Below are 25,620 nucleotides of genomic sequence, written 5' to 3'. Positions count from 1 at the left end.
GGAGATTAGTCTTGTGGATCTTCCTACTCAGATTGTCTTTGAACCATGATCCTCAGATCTCAGCCTCCTGAGTAGGTAGGATTATGGGTGTAAATCACTGCCAAGTAGTTTAGGAAAGGCATTTTAGGATACAGTTCAGTGTCTGATATATAGTGAGAGAAATGTGCAAAATTTTATTCTGAATATTTTGTTCTAATGTAAGTATATTTCACCATTGCTGGACTGAAATGGCTTTGGTAAATACCATTAATCTCTTAAATAAAACAGTAATTGAAGCAAGTTATGATTTCACTATGAAGATTCTCAAATAACATTAAGCATTAGGTCATTGGTTTATTTATTTTATTATCATTATCATTTTGAGTGGTACTGGAGTTTAAACTTATTAAAGGCCTCATATTTGCTAGGCTGATGCTCTATCACTTGAACCACATCTCTAGCCTGGCTTTTTGCTGCTTATTTTGGAGATGGGTTGTTGGGAGGTCTTTATGCCCAGGTTGGCTCCCAACTGTGATCCTGTAGCTCTCAGCCTCCTGAATGGCCAAGATTTATAGGTATGTACTACTACTGGTGCCTTGATAATTTTCTCTTTTTGATGTCAATCCTTGATCTTGAACTCAGAGCCTGGACTCTCTTTCTGAGCTTTTTTATTTTTGCTCAAGGCTAGCACTCTACCACTTGAGCCACACCTCTGCTTAATTGGAGATAAGAGTCTCCATGACTTAACATTCCTGTCATAACTGGCTTGTAACCTTGATCCTCAGATTTCAGTCTCCTGAGTAGCTAAGATTACAGGTATGAGCCATGGATGCCCAGCTGATTTTCCTTTTTAAACATGTGAAACTGAGACCTAAACAGGAATTTTTGGATTTCTAGATGTTTAGCTTTTTAGATTTAGTTAATAAGTACTTGGGGAGCATCAAGTCTTGACAATTTGCTTAAACTTTTTAAAATAATCATGATCTTTGTTTTCATGAAGCTTCTACTCTAGTGAAGAGAGAAAAAGCTCAAATAATCACACAAAGAAATGTCGACTTAGGACCATGAAAAGGATTACAAAGGAGAGATTCATAAACATCTTCTCTGGGAGGATAACTGAACTTCAAACTATGAGTAAATGATAATGAACTAAAGAGAGTGGGAGAGTATTTTAACCAGAAAAGACAAGAATATAAGGAAGCCCTGGCTATAGGAGGGAAGTTGGTCTAAAGGAATGACCCCAGGCCAGTATAAGAAGAGAGCAAATGTAAGGGGAGAATGATAAAACAGGCAGAAGAGGCCAGATTTTCCAGGGCAATGAGAATATTTTTAAACTTTTCTCTAAGAAACATGGACCACTAAAGTCTTCTATTTCCGGGAGTCATACAAACAAAAAGAAAATGCATATTCCTTTAAATATTTCTTTGAGTACTTTTATGATTTGTTAAGGTAATAAAAGCAAAATTTATTAGCTAGTATGTATCTCTTCTATCAAACTTATAGTATAATCCGTAGCATTTTAAGTTCTCATTTTCTGTATTTACTGAGTCCCTTCTTATCCGAAGTAGAAACTTGAGTTATTTTCACAGAATAAACAGCCCCTTATTAGAACTCTGAATTCACTTTTGTGGAGAACTTCTTTCTAACCCTCCTACAGAAAAAGCAATCAAAGCTATTTGAGAAGTAATAAATAGATACATAAAGGTCACATTTTTCCATTGTACAATATCATGTTTTCGACCTGCAAAATCTAAGTAGTACAGAGACACTTTTCTTTAAATTGCAAATGGTTAGTGCCTAGTTTTTTAGCCTAAGTGCTTTTAACTTGAGGCACACTGTTCCCAGGGAAGAAATGAATGGGACCCATGTGGCTTTTATGAAAATAAAGGTCAGGTTTGCAGGGGTATGAATTCAAAGCTTTGTTAAATTCTATGAAGTGTCTATCACTTACATAAAAATTAAAAACAGTATGTTCAGAGAAAAACAAGTTAAGAAAAAATACTGATGCTTATTTTCTATCATTTATGGAAGTTTAAACTTCTGTCACCAAAAGCAGTGACAGCATTCACATTAACAGTGATTACTAAGTTAACATCTTGAGAACAATAACCTCTTTTTCTTTTTCATAAGGAGTTAGAGTGGTAGTCAGAATAATCAAGATTAAGCCTGGTGTGGTGGTTCACATCTGTAATTCCTCTGAGCTGCTTGGGCAGTAGAGTTGAGATATGGTTGAGAGAATGACAGCCCTCTAGAAGCCACGTAGGCACAGGTATGAGATTCTGTCTGAAAAACAAACTAAACCGAAGATCTGAATGGGGGTCAAAGGGTAGAGAGGTTGCCTAGCATAAGGCTCTGAGTTCAAATTCCAGTGCTTCCCAAAAGCCAATAAATAAAAAATAATTGCCAGATGTGGTTGCAAACACCTGTTACCAGGAACACTTAGGAAGAGGAGACGAGGAGTTTTCTGGTTAAATTAGCATGAGGGAAAGTTAGTAAGAACTCCATTTCAAAGAGAACCCCATCTTAATCCATAACTAAATGTGTTGATTCACATCTATAATATTAACTACTGGGAGGCATAAGTAGGAGAATCAAGGCTAACCTATGCAAAAGTCTGAGATCCTACCTGTAAAGTAACCATCCACTCCCCACCCCACCCCAACCCAAAAAGACAGGATTAGGATCATGACTCAAGTCTCAAGTGGTAAAATGTCTGCTTAGCAAGTATGAGACCTTGAGTTCAAACCTCAATACTCTTCCTCAAAAATAGAGTCAAGATTATACTGATAGAATTAATTCTATATTATATGGTATTCTTTCTCAAACTGTGATCTCTAAATTATACTCCTAGGAATCATATTGAGTATTTGTTAGAACTATAAGTAGATTCCTGAACCCATTCCAGACCTCTGGAGTCTGAGTCACTGCCATGGGATTCAGCACTCCAACTTTTTTAAGCTGTGTTATGGTGCCCACCCATATTCAGTAGGGGCTATGCAATGGTAATAAGGAGCAGTACCCTTCCTGTTCAACCTTTGACGCACCAGCTTTACCCAGCTCACTGAGATGTGTGATACTAGTACAAAGTAATAAATGCTAGAGTGGTAAATAGATAGAAGCAAGAGATAAAATAAATGGATCCTGTGCAGAAAGCTAATCTAATCTATTCCTAGTCTTTTGAAATAACTCTACAAGGAAGTAGATACTATTATCCAAAAATTGTAGATGAAGAAATTATGGACCAGAGAAATTAAAATAATTTGCTGCACAGAGATCAAGCTGAATCCAAAGCCTTTGTTTCCTCTCTGCCAGTTTCCCGTTACAAGACGATCCAGAAATGGAAGGACAAAGGGTGAACAAATGCACCAGTGCTACTCACTGGACACTACGTTGAAAATGAACTATACAACTTGTGGGTGGACTGGGAGAGAGCGAGGGAAGGGGTGACATTGTCCAAAAGAAATGCACTCTTTACCTGACTTATGTAACTGTAACTTCTCTATACATCACCTTTATAATAACAATTAAAAATTATAAAAAGAAGGATCCAGAAAAAGAAAGTGAATGGAGCTATTTATGAGCCTTAAATCAGCATTCACTGAAAACTATGGTCATCCACAAAGCTACAGATTCATCAGCAAGGTATAACACGAGTTTCTTGCTAAGTATCACTGTCTAGCACTTTCCTAAAGATTTCAGAAGTAATACTATATAAGCAGGAATGGTGTGAATATGAGAAAATTGCTTCAAGCTATTACAATTTAGGAAGCAGAGTATATAAATAGAAACCAAATGTTACACTATGTCAAGCAACCCAATAACCAGCCAGCATGTATGTCTGTAAAGCTGTATGTAACCTGACAAAGGAGCTGGGAAACAGGGCTATTGGATATTTTTCCAACACCAGCTTTTATAAGATTTTTGCCTAAGAAAGGTAATGGTCTAGTCTGTGGTTTGTGCAATGAATTCTTGCCTGCATTTTACCCTCTTCCAAACAGAATTGAGAGGTAGAAGGGAAATGGTGGGTGCAAGGGTGATGAAAATGTTGAACTGACACAGATCAAGATACATTGTACACATAAACTGCTTTGTTAAACAGCAAAAATTCAATACATTACCTAAAATTAAGGTAAGTAAAGGAAGGTGTGGGTTGGGAGGGGTGGGTGAGAATGTTGAAAGAGGTGACGTTGATCAAGATGTACTGTACTCTTATACTGCTTTGGTGAATGTCAACTCCTTTGTACAACTACTTAAAGATAATAAAAATATTCTAAAAGGATATTATAGAATAGACTGTTTAGTACAGCTAAGAAAAGACAATTGTGATGTATATGAGCTCTTGACATGAATTGCATTTTATTTCATGCAAGACTTTTATTGGGCACTAATAATGAAATTATTCATTTAAAAAAATCTGGTTGGTACCAGTGACTCACATCTGTAATCCTAGGTACGCAAAAGGCTGAGATCTGAGAATTGTGATTCAAAGCCAGCTAGACAGAAAAGTCCCCAAGAAACTCTTTATCTCCAATTAACCACTAAAAAACTGGAAGTGGAACAGGAGCCTTGAGCAAAAGAGCTCAGGGCAAGCACCCAGCCCCACCAATACAAAAAAAAATCTGACAATCCTATTTTGTAACTTTAATTTTAATGACACTTGCAAAGTGACAAAAATATACATTTCTAGTTATTACTCCAGTTATAATTTTAGATATATTTGTATCTCAGTCATGAGGTTATAAGATTAAAGGTTTAATGTCTTTTTATATAAGAATACTTTTTTATATAATAATACTTTTGTCTTCATGGATTATTTCTTTTGGAGGAAAAGATTTTGTTTCAAATTATTGTATGGAAATTGTTACCAGATGAAAGAGTTCCCTCAGATTTCCTTTTCCACACAGAATAATTGGTCCTTGAGATCCACACATGAAAACTATTTCAAGGTATCTCATGAAAAAGAGAGTTTTGCTCAATGGAAGTCTTAACAAATAGATATTTATTTTACTATGAAATGAGAAAATAGGAAGAAATTGAGAACAGAAACACATTTGGTCTTCGTGGAGAGAAAAAAAGGAAGTTGAAGACTCAAAATTGAAGCTCCTATAAAATGGAAGCTTTTGTATACTCTGAGCTGAGTAGATGCGTACAGAACTCAAGTCATCTAGCAACTACTACACCTTGATGCTGGGTAGGCAAGTGAGGGGAGACCCAACCAAATATCACAGAGCTTCCTTTTGGCCAGATATTCCTGCTGTTCCTTTTATCTCTACTCAATAAGGGAAAAGTTCCCAGCTTCTTACCATCTCAAAGAAGAAGCAGATTCATCTAGTTTCTTTTCTTCTTGCAATCTGACATCCAGAAGCAGATGTGAGAAGGAAATATATGTACTTTCCTTGTCTCCTCACTTGTTTTGCCTCCAAAAAGCTATTTATGTATACAGTGTATTTACCTAGTGCCATAAATTGCCAGTGCAGATTGGGTGACAAATAGCTTTTTTTTTTTCATAGTAAAACTGACTCACTAAGAGCATACAAATGTCGCGTTAGAAGAAGTTTTAAAGGAAAGCTTATTGAAGAGTGAAGAAAGTTGTAACTTCCTTTTGACAGTTAAGTAACCTTATCTTTGGGGCTAGCAGGAAAGTTATAGATATTTTCTTACAATGAAATTTGCAGAAACATGTATTCTATATTTTTGTGTTGTTTAGAAGTTACAGCAGGATCTAATGAGCCCTTACCCTATCCTATGGCTTTCTGTTAATTCTGTGATGGCTTTCAGTGAATTCCTGAGGTTTATCTGTTGGTAAGCTTACCTTGTTTTAGATCAGGGTTCTCCGGTAGTTCCCACAGCGTTCCATAAACACAATGACACTGTTACAAGAAAGTCAGTACAGCTCAAGATGTGAAATGTAAGGAAAAAAACTGGAAAATGTATCTAATGAAAATCAAGGTAAAGTTTACTAGTGAAGAAGTAGGATAGACAAAGGAGAATTTACATGGCTTGTGCCACAGCAAAAGGGCACTTTTAGTTCATCTTCAGCCATCTTCAGGGTACAGATACACATGTTGGGCTTCAGTAAAGTAAGAATTAGGAGCAGGAAACAAAGGTTACACATATGGCTTGGAGTCCATTACCTCCTGGGTTCCACAGAAGTTATTGTTACTGCTGATATCACTCAAGGGGAACTGTCTGGTTCCCCCGAGATGACTTTTCCTGCTCAAGGATACAGCTTCATCATTTTGATGCTGTTCCTTAGGAGTAATTTTAGTCCTTGTCATATTGATATTGATACTGATCAGTTCAGTTAATTTTGGCCACAACATCAGTCTAAGTACCTGATTCAAAGACATTTTCAATAGGTTGCCTCCAGAGTAAGAATAAGAGCACTCAGCTTTGAGGATTGAGTTCTTACAGAGATTGCCTATAAGAAATTTCTTTCTCTAGGTCCAGTCTACAGAGCTGAGGACACCTACAGTCAGAAGTTCAGCTACAATATTTTCTTTCAGAAACCGTGGGCTCTCATCCCCCATTTTAAATTTCCTTTCCATGTTCCCATCAGTCGTGAATAATGGCTACCTGTCATGAAGGACCACACTTGTAATCCCAGCAGTCAGAAAGCTAAGGCAAAAAGATAATGGATTTCCAGGCCACACTTGGGCACATAGTAAGATCCTTCTGGAAGTAAAAAAAGAAGGTGGTTGTGGAGGAGGGAGGGAGGGGGAGGAACAAGAAGAAGGAGAAGGAAGAGGACCAGCAGAAAGAAGAAGAAGAGCTAAAAGAGAAGAGAGGAGAAGGAAGAGGAGAGGAGGACAGATAAAGAAAAATAAAAGAAAAATAAAAGAAAAGAAGAACTTGTGTACTATTTTGCCCTAGTGAAAGGCAAAATCAAGTACATCACTGCTGGTCCTCACAGTGCTAGGAGATTCCAGACAGATGGGAGGGGTGGTCAGGGGCCACCACTTGGAGTTCCAACACTGAAACACTTAGAATGTGGACTTTCTTTTACTCTAATATAGTTATTTAGAGCTATAGATTTTAAAGTGTGTCAAGCAGTCATTGACTCAGAGTAACATCTAAACTTCATTCCAAGAGTATGAGGTTGAAATCTACCTGTGAAGCAGATGTTTGTCCCTGCAAATACTGAAAATAACTTATGTGGTTCTAGGGGAGTGGGGAGGGAGGGTGTACCACAAGAAAGGAGACAGCAGCCTTCATGTTACAACTCTGTCATTGGGACCGCTGGGGTATTTAGAGCCTTATTAGCACACTGGCTGTGGCTCCTTAGCTCAGACTTTGACTTCATTTTCATATGTTTTTGTATAAGTCAGACACATGTGGCTTGATGATAGATGTGAAGTGGCACAAGGAGCTTTAGAGTAAAGACCTCCATGAACTGCACTTCCTTGGCCCTGCACTGTGACCATACCCTTACAATCTCTGCCTCCATGTGGCTCTGTGCCTCACTTCCTTTGTTGATTTCTGTGCCTTCCTTGCTCTATTCCAGTCTGCCTTCCTCTCAGTGGCATTTATTTACTTAAATCTGAGCCAATTAAACAAAGCATAATAATTGAAAAGAGCACAAAGGAGGGGAATTGCAGAGGCACCGACAGAATAATAAGGGGGGGCATTTAAAAAGAACTCTGCTGCAGACATCTGCCTCCTACTTTGCCGCCTATTTATAGGGAGACAGACTTATTTTGTTCTCCTGTTCTCCCTTTTCAACATCTTTATGCCAAGTCAGTTTCCATCCCTTTTGGGGTGAAATTCAGTCTGTGCACCTTAATATATGTTATATTATATTATATGATATATATTGGTGCTAGTAATTCTATGGTACATCCTTGTGCACCATTTATTTATTTATTTATTTACTCATTTAGGTACTATTGCTAGGGCTTGAATTCAGAGTCTGGATGGTCTTCCTTTTCCCTGCAGGTGGTGTTCTACCACATGAACCATATGTCTACTTCCAGCTTTGTGGTGGATGGTTGGAGATAAGAGTCTCATGAGCTTTCCTATCCAGGATGACTTGGAACTGTGATCCTCAGATCTCAGCCTCCTGAGTAGCTAGGATTACAGAAGTGAGCTACAGGCACCTGGCTTGACCTTACTATTTTTAATGCTTTTTATTGTTATTGTAAAGGTGATGATCAGAGAGGTTATAGTTACATACGTCAGATAAATAATACATTTCTTTTTGAACAATGTCACCCTTTCTCTTCCTCTCTCCTGGTTTTTCTCCCCACCATGAAGTTGTATAAATCATTTTCAACATAGTGTCTAGTGACTACCACTGCTACATTTGTTCACCTTTTGCCCCACAATTTATGTGCCCTCTCTTTACCCTCCTAAAAACAGATAAATGAACAAACAAGACAAAGAAAAGGAAAACACCAACAAAGAAAAAAAACTCCTGTTTCTACTTCCTGAAGTTCATTTCAATAACTACTATTTTATGTTCTTGGAGTCACATAGCTATTGTACTTTGGTGATCCTCTCCTAAGAATATCCTCCTTTGGTCTCAGTCTGTGAATGCCTAGAGACCTGTGTAGTTTATCATGTCCCACTGTATTTTTTTGAATGTGTCTATATCCAGAAGTAAACATATGGACCTTAATATATTTAAGGCTGAGGGCATAAGAGTTGTGGTATTGTACCTGTGGTAATGCTGTTAGAGAATTCCCACATATTTAAAAGTACTAATATAGTGGATTCAGACTTATTTCAAGGCTCGATGTATATTGAGATATTTTTTCAGTTAATAAGTAAATTTTCTCCTGTGGTTAAGAAATACTTACTTTTTAAAATCAATTACTAAGGGCAGTTTCCTAAGTAGGTTAAGAAATACTTACTTTTTAAAATCAATTACTAAGGGCAGTTTCCTAAGTAATAAAATGTCAGATGTCACTGTTAAGAAAATAATTTGGAAAAGCAAAGAAAGTTTTTCAAATTGGTATTACAAAAGCTGGGGGTGGGGTGCGGGTGCCAACTTACTTCCCACTTGGCTAATTATGTTATCACACATTTCCTTTTGAATATCAGGCAGCAAAAAATGGAGGACTGGTACCTTCCAGAAACCACTATTAGCTGTAAGTTTCCCCTCAAGACTCATTTTGCCCCTCTGCTCCTTGAGCTTTTAGTTCTTCAGGATCAAAATGGATATGTCCAAATTTCATTTTTCCCCAGTTAGACAATGCAGCACAGTCTACTTTCTGGCATGGAGTATGGTCCCCTTTTATAAGTGTCAGCCTTCCCAAATTACCTATTGTCAGGAATGTCAGCATGCACTGAACATCAGCCAGCTGAATTCTGTTTCTTTAGGCCACAGCTGCATTTCCAATGCTCACATTGACCTAAAAAAATTGTCTGGTGCTCAGTCATCAGGGTTGAGCCAAATGCCTATTCTATGATACCTCAGTGCTGCTGCAGGTCGACAGATGGCTCCCAGCAGGTGAAACTAGGCTGTTAGTGAATGAAACACTTTCTTTCTCTGGCATAGTCCTTCTCAGAGACACCCTATGTCTAAAAGCCACAAGGATACTCAGCAAAGCTAAGGTGATATGTTGAAACCAAGAAACCACAAGTTAGCATGACTACAGAGGTTCTTCCCTGTCAGCTCATAGACTTAGCTGTCCTAAGGGCCCATAATTAAATGATAAAGCAATACTGTTTGAAATTGCTGCCGACACTTCTTAGTTTCCCCCGATTTGCCAAACCTTTTTCTATGCTAATGATTTCCCTTAATTTTAGATCTCCAAGAGAGGACTTATGGATAATATTTGTTTCACTGGTAATGGTAAACATCCTCAAAGTTGAAGGTCTCCACAATAAAAGAATATACAGTCACTGTGTGTTGCACCAAGATTTCTACACAGCTTCATTCCAGACACTTGAGTTGTGAAGATGTGAATGAGATCATTTGGTGGGACTTTGGCATAGTATTTTAGGGCAACCTATAGAACCTGCTCAGTTTCTTTGTGTTTCTTCTCAATGTCTTTGCCTTATACTACATGTTCCTGTCTCCCTGCATTAACTTATTCTATTGTGTGCAATATGTTGGAGTTCCATTAGCAAGTTATCATCAAGGACAGAAAATAGTAAGATCTGTCGAGGATATGGAGAACAAGTTGTTCCTGTGCACTGTTGATAGAAATGCTAACTAGTACTGAAATATGGTGAATGCTCAAAAAGTTAAAAACAACTGGGCACTAGTAGCTGATGCATGTAATCCTAGGTACTCAAGAAGCTGAGATCCAAGGATTATAATTCAAAGCCAGCCTGGGCAGGAAAGTTCGGGAGACTGTTGTCTCACTACCAAAAATCGAGAAGTGAAGCTATGGCACAAGTGGTAGAACATTACTAGTCTTGAACAAAAAAGCTCAGAGAGAGTGTTCAGGCCCTGATTTAAAGTCCCCGGACCAGCACACACACACACACACACACACATACACACACACACACACACACACACACACACACACATACACACACACACACACACACACACACACACACACAAATTGAACATAGCAAGGCTCTAGTGGCTCATGCCTGTAATCCTAGTTACTCAAGAGGCTGAGATCTGAGGATCATGTTTCAAATCCAGCCTAGACAAGAAAATCCATGAGATTCTTATCTCCAATTAACCACCAAAATGCAGAAGTAGAGATGTAGCTCAAATGGTAAAGTGATAGCCTTGAACAAAAATCTTAAGGGACAGCACCTAGGTTCTGAATTCAAGCCACAGGACTAGAACACTCTCTCTCTCTCTCTCTCTCTCTCTCTCTCTCTCTCTCTCTCTCTCTCTCTCTCTCTCTCTCTCTCTCACACACACACACACACACACACACACACACACAAACACACACACACACACACACACACACACACATTGGAATAGGACTGCAATATGATCCAGTAATCCCATCACAGGCTATACACACAATCGAAATTGTTTCAATCTATTGAAGAGCAATCTACTTTTTTTCCTCATATTTACTGTAACACTATTCCCTATGGCCAAGACACATAATCAACCTAAGTGTCCTTGAATGGATGAATATTTAAAGAATGGATGAATATTTAAAGAATTATGGTAATGTGCCACACAGTATACACATTGTCATATGAGATTCCATCCACAATGCAATCCATAAATTCATCCTTGAATAAAATCCTGCTGGACAATGATGGATCATACCTATAATCCTAGCTACTCAGGAACTGAGATATGAGGATCACAGTTCAAAGCCAGCCCTGGCAGGAAAGCCCGTGAGACTCTTATCTCCAGTTGACCACCAGAAAACCAGAAGTGGCGCTGTGGCTCAAGTAGTAGAGTGCTCGCCTTGAGCTGAGGAGCTGAGGGACAGCACCTAGGCCCAGAGTTTAAGCCCTATGAGTGACAAAATAAAAATAAATAAAATCCTGTTCTTCGTGGCAACATAGATGTTCCTAGATACCATTTATCTGAAGCAAAATAAGTCAGACACACAAAGATAAATGCTTCATGATGTCACTGATACGTAGAATCTGAAACAGTAGATCTCATGGAAGTGGAGAGAACAGTAGTTACTAGAGACTGGGGTGATGCGAGTGAGAATGCTAAGATGCTGAAAGAATGTTACAGAAATTTAGTAATGTAGGAAGAAATTCAAGAAATCTATTAAGCAACATGGTGTGTCTAGTTAATAATGTTGTAGAAACACTGGCACAGCCAATCAGTCTTGATTAGGTAAGATGTGGAATGTAGTTAAAGGGTAAGGTTATTGGGAACAGGTTAGAGAAGGGAGCTTTCAACATAGCATGGTACCACAGGAAGACAGCACTTTATTTTGAGCCACCTTTGGGGTACAGCATTATGTTTGGGGAGAGAAAAAATTAGGGGCAGGGAAGAAAGGTAGTGCTAAGAGTCACAGTTACAGGTAGGTGTGATCTGGCTGGATGTGATTTCGGGTCTGGTTCACCTGCACCCACCCACCTGGAGTCTGTAGACTTTGTTTTCACTCTCATCACGTGAGGGAGCAGTCTGGTTCCCATGTGATGACTTCTTCTGCCCCAGGATGTAGCCTGATCAATATTGGTAATTAATCTTCATTTGGAGGGTGCTTTGTCCCACAAAGCTCTGCTGCTGCTTTGGTGTAATTTCTATCCCTTGTCATAAAAGTGTTACTGGCTAAGCTGGGTGCTGGTGGTTCACACCTGTAATCCTAGCTACTTAGGAGGCTGAGATCTGATGCAGCCCGGCTGGAAAGTCCATGAGAATTTTATTTCCAATTTACCATCAGAAAATCAGAAGTGGAGCTGTGGCATAAGTAGTAGAACAGTAACCTTGAGTGAAGAGCTCAGGGACAGCACCCAGGCCCTGCGTTCAAGTCCGGTGACTGACAAAAAAAAGTGTCTTTCCTGGACCCCAAGGTGATTGGAACTTGACCATACAAAGAATGACTTAGAGCAATGACAAGCACAAAATGGAAGTAGACATGTCAGAATTTTCTCCTGTATTTTTAGTTCATTAGTTGCAGCAAGAACAGCATAAGTACCTATTACAAATATACTTTCACTTGACTGAAAGTGAGTTTGTTATATGTGTGAGAAAATAGCATTAGCCTTTGGAGTTCAGGTGCTTAAGTGGGATTACCTGTGAGAACTTCCTCTCCTCCCTAGGACAGAGGCTACAAGGCTAAACTTACTTGTGAGGTGGAAAGTTTAATTACAGTATTGCCTCAGAGAGCTTGTGATCTCGTCCCCCATTTTAGAGTCCTAATTCATTTTTCCATCTCTTGTGGAACGCTGCTCCCTATCAAATACAGTAATGATACATTCTTGAAAAATACTAAAAGTGTATTTTGTCCTCTGACCACAGAAATAACGGTGTAAAGTAATATTTGGGCTAACTAGCTTGGCTAATCATTCTGTGTGTGAGAGAGAGTATGTGTACACGCACATGTGCGTGTCCATACAGGAGACCCTTGACAGGCATGTTGTTCCAAGGAACCTGATTGCCAGTGAGGAAAAATACCCACACGTGCTCAGTATATAGAGTTCAGTACTATGATGAAGATACTTGATTTTTTGAAGATATGCAGCTTTTGATACGTCTGAGAGTTTTACTTTTTCAACTGGAGCACATTCACTTTTACGTGCTTATAGGGAAACAGAAGTTCACAAAATTACGGGCAGGGAAACACTCAGCACAATGATTTAAACACAAGGATAACTCAGTACTGACAGAGAACTTCCCACATCAACTGAGCAGCCATAATACACAGTGTATATGTTTGACCTGGAGGCAGGAGAATGATGGTGATGGTCAAAGAAACAGCAGATACAAAATGTGCTAAAAAGGCAGACCGTGTGTGTGGGGGGGGTGCACATGTGTATGTATGTATGTGTAAACTACACACCATGTGTAGGGGGTATACATATGTGTCTGTATGTGTATGTAAACTACACACATATATCAAATACATAATTTTATGTCACCCTAAAAAATAGATAAAAACTAAAATGTTGATCTTTGTGTGAAAATTAGAAACAAATGAACAGATGGCTTCCTGTCAAGCAAGGAAGTGTTGTATTTTCTCAGATGCATTCTGATTCTGGGCAGAAAACTTCAGTGTAATATATAAATAAGCAAAAACACTGACACATATGCCCCACTGCTGTCCAAGGTTCTTCAAATAACAGTGTCAATTCATATTTTATTTATAAAATAATATGTATTCATAGTCAGAATCAATAGTCATTCACAATTTAGCAGAGTAAAGTTTTGTGGGGTTCTTTTGTTGCATTTTGGTGGTGGTCGGGGTGGAACTTGGAGTTTGAACTCACATCCTCGAGCTCACTTCGCCTTCTTGCTTGGCTGGCACTTCAACAAAAAGCCTCCAGTCCAGCTTTCTCTTTCAGAGACAGAATCTTATGAACTCCTTTTCCTCCAGGCTAGTCTTTGACTGTGATGCTCTGTCTGGACCATGGCCTCCTGAACAGCTAGGATAAAAGGCTTAGCGAGCGCAGTTTAACTGATAGCGTTGAGCATCATTTCTTGTCAACAGGAAGAAATCAAAGGTAGCTAATAGGTCAGTCTCTTTACGTCTTATTCAGCCTCATGTTTGCTTTACACAGGATATCCATTTATCCTCCATGTTTCACAACCACTTTCACCTAAGCCAAACCATGTTCAGCCTCTTGTGATATTCTCTGGAGTATGACAGGAAGTGAGTGATGTGGGTCACTTCTTCATTAAAGCATGTTAGAACCACTCTTCAGCCTTCCAAGTGTCTGTTCACCTGCAGTAATCCTGAAGGCCTTTATTTGAATGACAAGTATATTATTGGTACCCAATGGTCTGGGCACTGCATGGGAGAGGCACTCCACTCTCGTCAGGATTTGTATGAACAAGCTATCAACCTGTGTGTTCTATAAAGCCTCAGAGATTTAAGACGGACTTTCCTGACAAATCTAATCCTTTATCCTTTACCTCCTTGTGTGCTATTTTTACTCTCTTGAATTATGTGGAGAGAAGATGCTTTGGACAAAAGTAGATCACTTGTACTAAATCAGCTTAACCCAGCTTGCTAGTCCTCAGTATCAGTAGCCCACAGTATCAGATTTGGAAATGAAAGGGCACAATTTGTATTATCTACCATATGTAGATTCTCTTCTTAGCTGAAAACTGTATATTTTTGAATAGGGATTTTGCTAACAGTTCTTACTCTTCCCTGTATATATGTGAAATATATGTCCATTGCAAGAAATGTAATATTGTGTTAGGAGGAATTTTAACAGTAACCCCAAGAAAGATCAGTTACTATTAGCAGTGACTTTGGTTTACCTTGGCTTTCTTATACTTGCAAATAAGTAGATAACAAATTGATTCTAAGCATATTAAGTTATAGAAATGGCCTAGTAGCATGTAGACTTCAGTAGCTAAAGTTTTGTGATCCTGGATTCCATGAATTCCTCAAAAGTCCATAGAGCAGGTTGATAGTGGACGCAGCAAGCAATGTTATTGCAGACTGAATCGCCTGGGGCTAGTTGTTGAGGTTATGCTGAGTCTTCAGGGATCCCATTCAGGATCCCAGCTTCTCATTGTTTTTCTTACTAGACAAAGTCTATCAAAACAGGAAATTAAGTAACCAAATGAATATCTGTAAGTTCTATGACTTTGCAGGTGGAGATTAAAAGGATTATGGCTTAAAACTAGCACAAAGGAAACAACAACAAAAATATATCAAGATTCCATCTCAACCAGCTAGCTAGGAAGGCTTATATACATGTAACCCAAGCTACACAGGAGGCAAGGCATATGTAGGATAATCAATTGAGGATGATCTCAAGGAAAAATGCATGCCCTCTATCTGAAAAAAAAAAATAGCCAAAGCAAGAAAGGGCTGGAGGTGTGGCTCACTTGGTAGAGGACCTTCTTAGCAAGTGTGAGTCTGAATTTAAAGCATACTATCTGCCCCCCCCCCAAAAAAAACTACAGTTGGTCCTAAACTATGGAGTATAAAATCTGTATAATATTGTTATATATTTTGTAAATTTGAGAATTGTTGGGTTGGATTAAAAGAAGCATAGAAAGGCTGTGTGCAAAGATTTAGGCAATTATACCTTTCTTGATAGAATACATATCAAATTACTACAGGAAATACAGAATTATTCTGTGTGTCTTGCTTACAGACTATTCTTTATTTATTTAATACATATTAAGCCCTCCTAATTTTATTTTTAATAGACTTGTTAGCCACAACAAGGTGTGGATGAATGTTTATAGAGGCAATGAACTAACAGATGTAAAAACATGTAATGTAAGATCTGACCTGGTCAATATTTGTTGTTTTTAAGTCAAACTTTTGTCTGTTCCTATGCTTATACACATTGCTCCAAAAAGGGTCATGAAGAACAGGGCTATCTGCAGCTTGTATTTCCCAGTTGGTTTTTCCAACTGGGTCTTAAAGAAGAAACAATGGTAAATAATGCTGAGATAAACATGGTTGTGCTGGTAGCTTTGTATGACCTTGTTTGTGATTGTTTGGGTAAATGCCCAAAAGTGGGATTGCTGGGTCATAAGGGAGCTCTATGTGGAGTCTTTTGAGGAACCCCCATTCTCCAGAGTGGTTGAACATGTTTATACTCCCACCAACAAAGCAATAGGATTCCCTTTTGGACACATCCCCTCAAGCATCTGTTGTTACTAGATTTCTTGATTATAGCCATTCTAATTGGGGTGAGGTGGAATCTCAACATTGTCTTGATTTGCATTTCTCTTATGGCTAGAGAAGTTGAGCATTTCTTCATATGTCTATTGGCCATTCTTATTTCCTCCTCAGAAATGTCTCTCCTTAAGTCTTTAGCCCATTTATTAATTGGATAGTTGTTTCTTTGAGGATTTGTTGTTGGGGATTTAGTTTTTTGAGTTCTAAGTAGCATATTTTAGATGTGAGACCCTTGTCCGTTGTATGGATAGTGAAGATCTTCACCCAGTCTGTGGGCTTTCTGTTGATCTTGCTAGCTATGTCCTTTGTCTTGCAGTTATCACAGCATTATTTACCATAGCTAAGATATGGAACCAACCCAGATGCCCCTCAATAGATGAATGGATCAAGAAAATGTGGTATATATATATATACACACATATATATGTATATATATATATATATATATATACACACACACACAATGGAATTCTATGCCTCCGTCAGAAAGAATGACATATTGCCTCATTTGTTAGGAAATATAAAGACTTGGAAAAAGTTATATTAAGTGAAGTGAGCCAGGCCAAAAGAAACATAGGTCTTATGGTTTCCCTTGTTTGCAATGACTAGTATATGTCTACGACAAGCAGAGAAGGTCAAAGGCTATGTACATATGACCACATAAGATAATGTTAAGCAAAATGTAACCCAAGATAGGGATACAAGTGGTTTTTTTCTTTCCTTTTTTTTTAAAATAAGTATTTTATTGTGAGAATACTGTACAGAGGAGGGGTTATAGTTACATGAGCAAGGTAATGAGTACATTTCTTATCAAGCATTGTTGTCTCCTCCTTCTTGCTAGTGTTTTTAATGTACTTACAATGCACTAGGTGATTCCCCCACACTATATATGTTCTTCCCCCACACTATAACCCCTGTTCTCACTGGATTTGATGCCAGTGTTCTGCACCTTGTATATACATTTATGTAATTTGGGAAGGGGAAGGGATATTGGGGAACACTTAAATTGGGATGCAGACTGACCCATTGTGACATGAGATGTACAGGACACTATGTTGAAAACAAACTTTACAATGTCGGGGTGGGGGGGAGAAGTTGGGGAGGTGGGGAGGGAAGTGATGGTAGGGGGAAAACAAAGGAGGAGGTAACAATGCTCGCTATGAAAAATACTCATTACCCTACTCATGTAACTGTAACCCCTCTATACAACATTTTTACAATAAATATATATATATATATATATATAAAGAAAATTTTAAAAAAACAAGAAGCAATCATGATGTGAGTCTCCAAATGTTCACCTGTAAATTGACATCTTCCTTGAGGATAGAAGAGGATCCACTCTGCCAGAAGTAAAATCACAGACCTTGAAAAAAGCACGTGGAGATAACACACATTTATATTACTTGTGTTACAAGGTATAAGAGGTAGACTTCAAAGTGGACCTCCGCTCTGAAATTCCTAGCAATGTGTGGGTCTCATAGTGTTTCTTTTTGATGAGATGATGATACCCCAAGGGTCACGCAGTAGAGCACAAGCCTATGGTATTCTAGTCATTCTGTTTCTTTCTAGGTACCACTTTTGTAAGCAATATTCTGTGTTATTTTAAGAGGCATTTTTAAGCAAAATTAATTCAGAACAGCTGTTAGGATTATGATTATCAAAGTAACTTTAGTACTCTGTGGAGAAAATTTAACTGATTAAAAAACTTCCTGTCAATCCTGTGCTGGATAGAATCAGTGCCAACTGGGCTGGAGGCCTAGTCCTTCAAAGCTTACTGGAGATAGTTAACAATTTACTTCGAAGAATCAATTGTCTTGAGAGAGAACACAATTGCTTGTTCTTTATTAGATGGAGATTAAAGTACTCTTTCTTGGATATAATACTTTTGAGGTGTCATTGGAATAAAGCTAAAGGATAAGAAAACCTGTTAAGAATGTTTCCCCACACTCAATGGTAAAAGACAAATAATACGCGTGGACATGATAAATTATACAGGACTTTAAACATTTACACAATGCGATCAAAGGAGGATATTCTTAGGAAAAGATGACAAAAGTTCAATTGCTTTGGGCATATGAGCATGTAAAATGATGTTTATCAAAATGAATTCCAAGAAATGGAAACAAGATTGGAAGAGGCACTGTGGCTCAAGTGGTAGAGCACTTGCCTTGAGCTGAAGAGCACAGGGACAGCGCCCAGGCCCAGAGTTCAAGCTCCACAGCCTACAAAAAAAGAAGAAATGGAAGTATTTGGCTTATTTTTTCTCCTTTGTTGCTGTTTTTGTTTTCTGTACTTTTTGTTTTATATGTAAGTTTATCTGTTTTGTAGACAGTAAGGGAGCACAGAAATGGTAAGACAAAGGGTGAACAAATGAAGCAGTGATACTCACTAGACACTATGTTGAAAATGAACAACTTTTGGAGGAGGGATGTTGGGAGGGAACAACTTGGAGAAAACCAGGGAAGAGGTGACACTGTTCAAAAAGAAATGTACTCATTACCTGATTTAGGTAACTGTGACCCCGCTGTATATCACCTTTACAATAATAATTTTTTAAAGTATTTTCCTATCCTTTCCAAATATCCAAACTAGTTTGTATCAGCTTATAAATGCTCAGTTTGATAGAAGTGTAAAGAACTATTGTGAAATCCATTTTGTTCTCTCATAGCTACCCAGTATTAAAAGAGGAAACGAGACTATGGATTTCCTTTTGACCTACTTGATATAGCTATCAGTGAATTCTGTGTTGTATGTGGATCAGGGCTAAATTATTTTTAATTTTTCTTTTACAGAAAGTAGCCAAAATACATTTTCAACTCTGAGAAGACAAAATAACAAACTTTACTGACTTACTACTTCCCTGAATAGGTAAGACCTTACTATCTCTTCTGAGTTTTCCAAAATTGTGAAAAGTATCTTTTTTTGCTAACCATTTTTTGTCTCTAAGTAAATATCAATTCACTTTGTTAAGAGGGTAATGAATTCCATCACTAATTTAGACTTAGAATGAAAAGACTACACTCTGAAATGAAGATCAACTAAGCCTGTAACTGGTGCTTTGCTTATTTTATATTTCCTCAGCACCTACTATTGGCTAGGCATCTTCTTACATGATTTACTTTTTATAAGTTAATTCAAGTATTCTTACAACTGGTCTTTGAGGTAGATAAGGGATCATGTCTGAGGTTGTGAGATAGAAGCAGGTTCACCAAGTTTGTGCATGGGTCTACAGTCTACAAACTCCAGTTCCAAAAATTATTGTGATTACATATTACAGAAATGCCTAGCATTCAGATTCTCCTGTATTTTAAACAGGTTTTACCTGGATTCATGGAAAAAAAATAGGGAGTATTTGCTGAAATGGTAATAAATGCAAAGCAGACATTTATATTTGTACTCATTAAAAACAAAACTTTGAATGAGTAAATTAAGGACCCTTGAATTTATTAGCAGAAAGTATTTTCTCCATTAATTTACATCTTTCTTCAACTCAAAATTCTTAGGATAAGAACAGAATAAAGTCAAGGAAGTATAAAAAATAGATGATTTCTCATTTTAAGTAATTTTAGGGCATATATTTTCATTATTTTAAGTAGAAGTATGATGTTGATTTGACTACACCAACATTTATTGTGTTATTTCTCTACTGTTTTATTTTCAAACAAGGAAATGTATAAATTTTTCAAAGCAAAAGACTGAAAAAAATGAAAGAACCTAAGTATCTTCCACATAGATTAAACAACTCACCTATGAAAATCTTTTATAAAGGAATAACCCATCTTAATGAGTGTAACAGTGCCCAGGAAGATATGATTTTTCAATATTTTGTGATATGTCAGAAACAAATGTTATATGATCATTCACATGTTTATACAAGCTGGGTACTAGTGGTTCATCTTTGTAATATTAGCTATTCAGGTGACCCAGCCTTGAGCAAAACTGCCAAGCTCAAGTATGAGGCTCAGAGTTCAAGCCCTAGTACAACAAGCACACACACACACACACACACACACACACACACACACACACACACACGGATATACAAATGGAACCTTGCCATAGGTTCTTTAGTATTTTGTGCCTTCACTCACCTTTGTATATATACTCATGTACATTAACACTGAATTACCTGATTGGTTTAATTTTTGACAAAGACTAATCTTTTGTGCTTATTATTCTTTCTAAATGACTTTTAACATTTAAAAATAACACTAAAAGGGTTTAAGCATAATTTGTAAAGTCCATTTGGGATTTTTATCTAAAGACTCTATAGTACTTCACATATGATATTTTGCCAATCCTTTTTATGTTTTACTTTTCTTCCCAAACAGGATTCATATTTATTTAATTTACTTGCTAATCTAATGGGATCCATGGTTTTCACTATTTTGCCATAACATTATAATTGAAATTTGTATTATTTCCCCATAGATGAAATAATGACAATTGCCAAATATAGTGTAAATGCTTCCCTTAATTTGTACAATATGAATATTTTTGGAGAATCCATGTTAATTGCTTTTATTCTCTTAGAAATCATAGAAGTCAAAAAATCTTTTTAAGTTGTTTTCTAACACTGCAATTAATTCTAGAATTTGTTGACACATAAGTGTTTTATAAATAGGTTTCATTTATTCTAACAATGTTAATTAGGATCTTTTTATGTGCATTTGGGGATTAATGTTTAGAAAAAAGGAAGCAAGGAAAAAACAATATAAACACAAAATGAGGAAACAGTCTATTGGGAATGTGAAAATTTATCCAATACTACTAATGTGATTATTAAGTAGATATTTTTATTTGCTTGGTGCCTTAATATTATAGTTGTCTTTGATATAACTTTTCTATGCCCAGTAGACTAAATAGAATGAGATGAATGAAAATGCTTGGTAAATTTAAAGTCCTTGGGAGTCATTTGCTAATGTTACCAGTTAGTGTATTATGTCAAATTTACAAGTGGAAACTCCCAACATAACACATATAAATCTAAATGTAAAGGTTGACCTGTCTCTGAAATTTAAGTCTTACTAATTCATCCAGAATCAGCATCGTTCTCACACAAAAATGCGCTATTAGATTGCAGGGGTTAATAGCACTAAAAGGCTAAAAGTTGGTCTAATTCCAGTCTGTACCATCTATCAGGATATTATTTAACCTCTTTCAGCCTCATAATATCTCACTACCAAGCTCATATGTTTCTAGAATCTTGTGTCTGTCTCAGCATTTCTGTCAAGCTGCTATCTCACATTGACCACGTAGTAATCAATTGATACGACTCTGGGGTTCAAAATCCGATTCTTGCTTGTGGTAGAATAAAGCTCACACCACGGGGCTCTGTGCACTCACGTTTTCTGCTTCCCTGACCTCACATCAACATCCTCTTCTCCCACTGAAGGCAGAGATTCCATCATGCTCCAAGCTATGTCACTGGCATCTAGACTTCCCACCTATCTTGATGAAACCTCTCCTGTTGAAGCGATGGCTGGGTCTTCAGGGGTTACTATAAAACAGTGCAGATAGAAGCTTTACATGAGCACAATGAATAATGGGAATAGCCTTTGCCCTTTTAATGATGCTTTTACTTGGGCTCAACAAAGTCCTTCACTTCTGCAATGTCCAAACATATTCATGGTTCTGATTTTATTGCCATGCCAAATCATGACTTTTTATGTTGCTGACTTATATTTTCACACCTTAATTTATAATACAAAAAAATCCACCTACACAAATGAGGGTTGTACTCTTTTGAAGAGTACAAATATATATTTCTCTTTCAGTTCTTTAAATAACAGTACATCGTCCAAGATTATTAAGATTTTTCTTTATCTCCAGAGTAGGTTTCTATGTTATCATCATAATGTTATCATCATACATAGATGTCTGAAGATTATTAATTTTTTGCACAACAGTCTGGGGAGGTTGTTTTATTTTTACAGTATTCTTATGATCCTCACTTAATGAAAATTTTTATTGTTAAGAACACTTGAAAAGAGAAAGACAAATAGTAGGACCATGATTCCCTAACAGCTAAGAAAAACAGAATGAAAACTTGGTATTGTTACTATCCTCTCGGAAAATAAATACATCTACTCCCACTGATTACTACCTCATAGCATTGAGCTTCTGTCCATTACATTCCATGAGAATGACTTTCAAATGTGGCTCAAGCATTCTAAATCAAAATCTTCCTGGCCAATTAAGATATCAGAAACAGCTTTAGGCAAACCTATCTCACTCTGTACAACCACCTGGTAAACTATACTCAGGCCCCACATAGTTCTGGCTCTTCTTGATCAAGACCTAGTTCAGGGCAAAGAGGGATCTCTCATGGTTAACTGGGCACAGAAAGAAGGAGCATTGCCCACATACTCTGGCAGGAATTAAAATAACAATAACAGCCCTCCTACTTAACAGGCTGAGTCAGAGGCACATTTTACTGATTTCTCAGCAATTCTGAGCAGATTGTTTGGGCTGGAATTCTGTGGGCGGAGGTGGGCGCCACCTGCTGCAAAAGCCTTTGGCTCTTGCTTTTATTAAGTCTTGTCTTTTAACAGTTTGGCCAAGTGGAAATAGGAAAAGAAAACATTTGGTACTGATAAGCACTTTCTCTAATGCTTTGAATAAAATAGTGGTGGTCCAGAAAATGCTTATTATGCAATTAATTCTTTTCCTAGCCATGATAATTAATTTAAAGGGGAGACTTATTTCAGAAGACCTTGATGATCACATCTTGCTAGATGCGTATGTTCAGATTTTTGGAGGCTAATAGCCCTAACCTTGTCTCAGCCAACTTGGGGATGTGCTTGGAATTTATACAAATCAAGTTTTTGCTTAAGCATAACAAGATTGTTATATAGTTCCTGAAGTATTTTGTATTAGAACATTTTTGTTACTATAGCAACAATACTTGAGGCTAGCTAATTTTTTTAAGGAAAAGAGGGTTATTCTGCTGTATGTTTCTGGTCCAAGGTCAAGGACCTGGATATGGCAGGGTCCAGTGCAAGGCATCACATGGGAAAGACTGTTTTTTTGATCTCTTGTTTACTTTTTCAATTAAGCCATCAGTAATTCCCCCTTAGGGACTCTGTGTTGATGACCTTATCTAATTCTAATCATATCTTACAGATTCCACGTCCAAATATAACTTTCCACTCCTCTTAATTCCTCAAAATAAATATTAAGTTTTCTGAGCCCTTGGGAAACATATTCACACCATATCCAAATGAAGACATAATTCATAAATGCAAGGGCTGGGGAACAGATGGGCATGAGGATCTAGAACTAGAAACTAATGATGAGTTAAGGCTCCCATCTCCAGCTCTCTCCGAGGCCCTCATTCTCACTGGCTTGTTTGCTCAAGGCTGATGAAATAACTCTGTCTCCTTTTGATTCCACATATGCAAACTAAGTTTTTTCTATTGCTTAGCTTGCCAAGCTGCTTGCCTTTTCATGCTAGGCATACACAGCATATGAACATCATGAATTGGTGACATGAGCATTTCACCTGGTAAGCTGTGGCCACTTGAATAGACCACCTACTACATTCATGCTTGCCAGTATCATACACTTTTGGGTATGAAAAAGGAGAAATGATCTGGAAAACAGAGATTCAATAGCTGCTAGCACCCTTAAAGGCTATCAAAAATCTTGTTAGCCCCTCTAATCAATAATTAGTATAATTACTGATGAGCACCCACATACTCATGTGTAGTTTATGATGGTCAGGAAAGCTCAATTACTATACTAAGAGTCTTTCCCATACCCTGCTTTATATACCCTACTTTATATTAGTAAGTTTGAGAATCTCTGTAAGTCCTGAGATGGTCTTGTTTGCTCTCTTTCGCCTCTTGGAACAGAAATTAGCACTTTTTAAGATTAAAAAGTTTTCAGGTGCTGGTGGCTCACACTTGGAACCTTAGCTACTCAGGAAGCTGAGATCTGAGGATCATGGTTTGAAACCAGCTAAGGAAAGGGAAGGTCCTGAGACTTTTACCTCCGATTAATCACCAAAAAGCTGGAAATGGAGCTGTTGTTCACATGATAGAGTGGTAGCCTTGAGCAACAAAGCGCAGGGACAGTCTTCAGGCCCTTAGTTCAAGCCACACAACTGGCACCAAAAAGTAAAGAAAAAGAATAAAGGAAATTGAAAGCAACAAAGGTAAAAAGTAAAGAGCAAAGTCACTATCCTAGGCAAATTTAGAAAATCCTTCTTGAAGGATTACCACTGGTGCAAAGTTAACATTCCATCTTTAGAGTGACATGTTCTACTGCAAAGAAAAAGTTCCTTATAAGACACTTCCACTTGGACTTTCTGGCCTTTTGATATAGCACAAGGCAGAGAGACTTAGAAAGTATATGAGAATGTATGTGTGATACATGCACACCTTATACCATTCCAATGCAGATAGTTTCAAAGACCACATTCTACAAAGTTCAGTGCAAATGCAATCATGAATTTGGGACACTTTAATACCAGAGTTCTGAAGTAAGTGAAATCAGCTTTAATATGGGACAGAATACGACGTAAGACCCTTTAGCCATTGGCTTGGGTCTTGTCTGTTCCCCAAGGGCACAAGTGGCCATCTTCCCTGCACAGGTGTTACTGATTTCTTCTTTTGCTCTTCACTCTTCCACTAGTGGCACGAAAAGAAAACCAAACAAAAACCCAGAACATTATCACCACAAACAGCAAAACAACCATCCCTAGTGTGAACAAAATGTTTTTCCCATTGGCATATTCTAACCTCAGCACAATACCCACTAAGCATGTATATTCTCACAAAAAAAAAACCAGGAACTTCTTTTGAAGTGATGGAGGTCAAGCCTAGGGCCTCACTCAAACAAGCTAGGCAAGTGTTCTGCCACTTGAGGCATGCCCCCAGCCCTTCCTCTTGCCGTTTGATTTTGAGATCGGATTTTAATAACTTTGCTTGGCTATCCATGATATTTATGATCCTCTTGCCTCTGCCTTTTGCTTAGCTGGGATTGCAACTATGCACTACCATACCAGTCCTATAAACTTATTTTCAAAACAACATTTTCCCAAGGAAGAAGAGTATGTGATGAAACAAGAGAAAAGTATTTTCAATTTTTCATGAAATATGTTTTAATTCCTCCTTTATTCAATGCTCAGCTCTATAAAGTATGGGAAATGCAAATAAAGAATTGTGTAGAAGCAGAGAACTGCAATATGTGTTAAAAGAAACAGTTCGACTTCACTGGGTTTTGTAAGATAGAGGAATGACTGGTGTTAGGAGGGATAAATTATAATAAGTGAATGGAGGTACTATAAATCTAAATTGAAGGAGTTTATATTTTATTAATTAGACAATGTGAATTCACTAGACAACAGGTTTCATAGTTGCAGCATGATGTGATCAAAGTGGTATTATAAAGCTTGATTACCCTGAATAGTGAAGTCTTG

The 25,620-nt window shown here is 37.6% G+C and overlaps 1 protein-coding gene across 32 annotated transcripts in view; it reads left to right on the top strand.

Annotated features, from left to right (window-relative positions):
• The window catches only part of Map2 (microtubule associated protein 2), a 266,088-nt gene that overhangs the window by 150,810 nt on the left and 89,658 nt on the right, over positions 1-25,620 (top strand). For all 32 annotated transcript variants that reach the window (XM_070018343.1, XM_070018353.1, XM_070018116.1 and 29 more), the window contains one exon: positions 18,989-19,064. The gene's annotated coding sequence lies outside the window, so the exon portion shown is untranslated. The remainder of the gene's footprint in view (positions 1-18,988; positions 19,065-25,620) is intronic.

The sequence above is a fragment of the Dipodomys merriami genome, unplaced genomic scaffold (assembly GCF_024711535.1).
Source record: "Dipodomys merriami isolate MVZ:Mamm:240054 unplaced genomic scaffold, mDipMer1.0.p SCAF_1, whole genome shotgun sequence".
Taxonomy (NCBI): Eukaryota; Metazoa; Chordata; class Mammalia; order Rodentia; family Heteromyidae; genus Dipodomys; species Dipodomys merriami.
The sequence above is the reverse complement of the archived record's forward strand: the minus strand, read 5'-3'. Positions and strand labels throughout refer to the sequence as shown.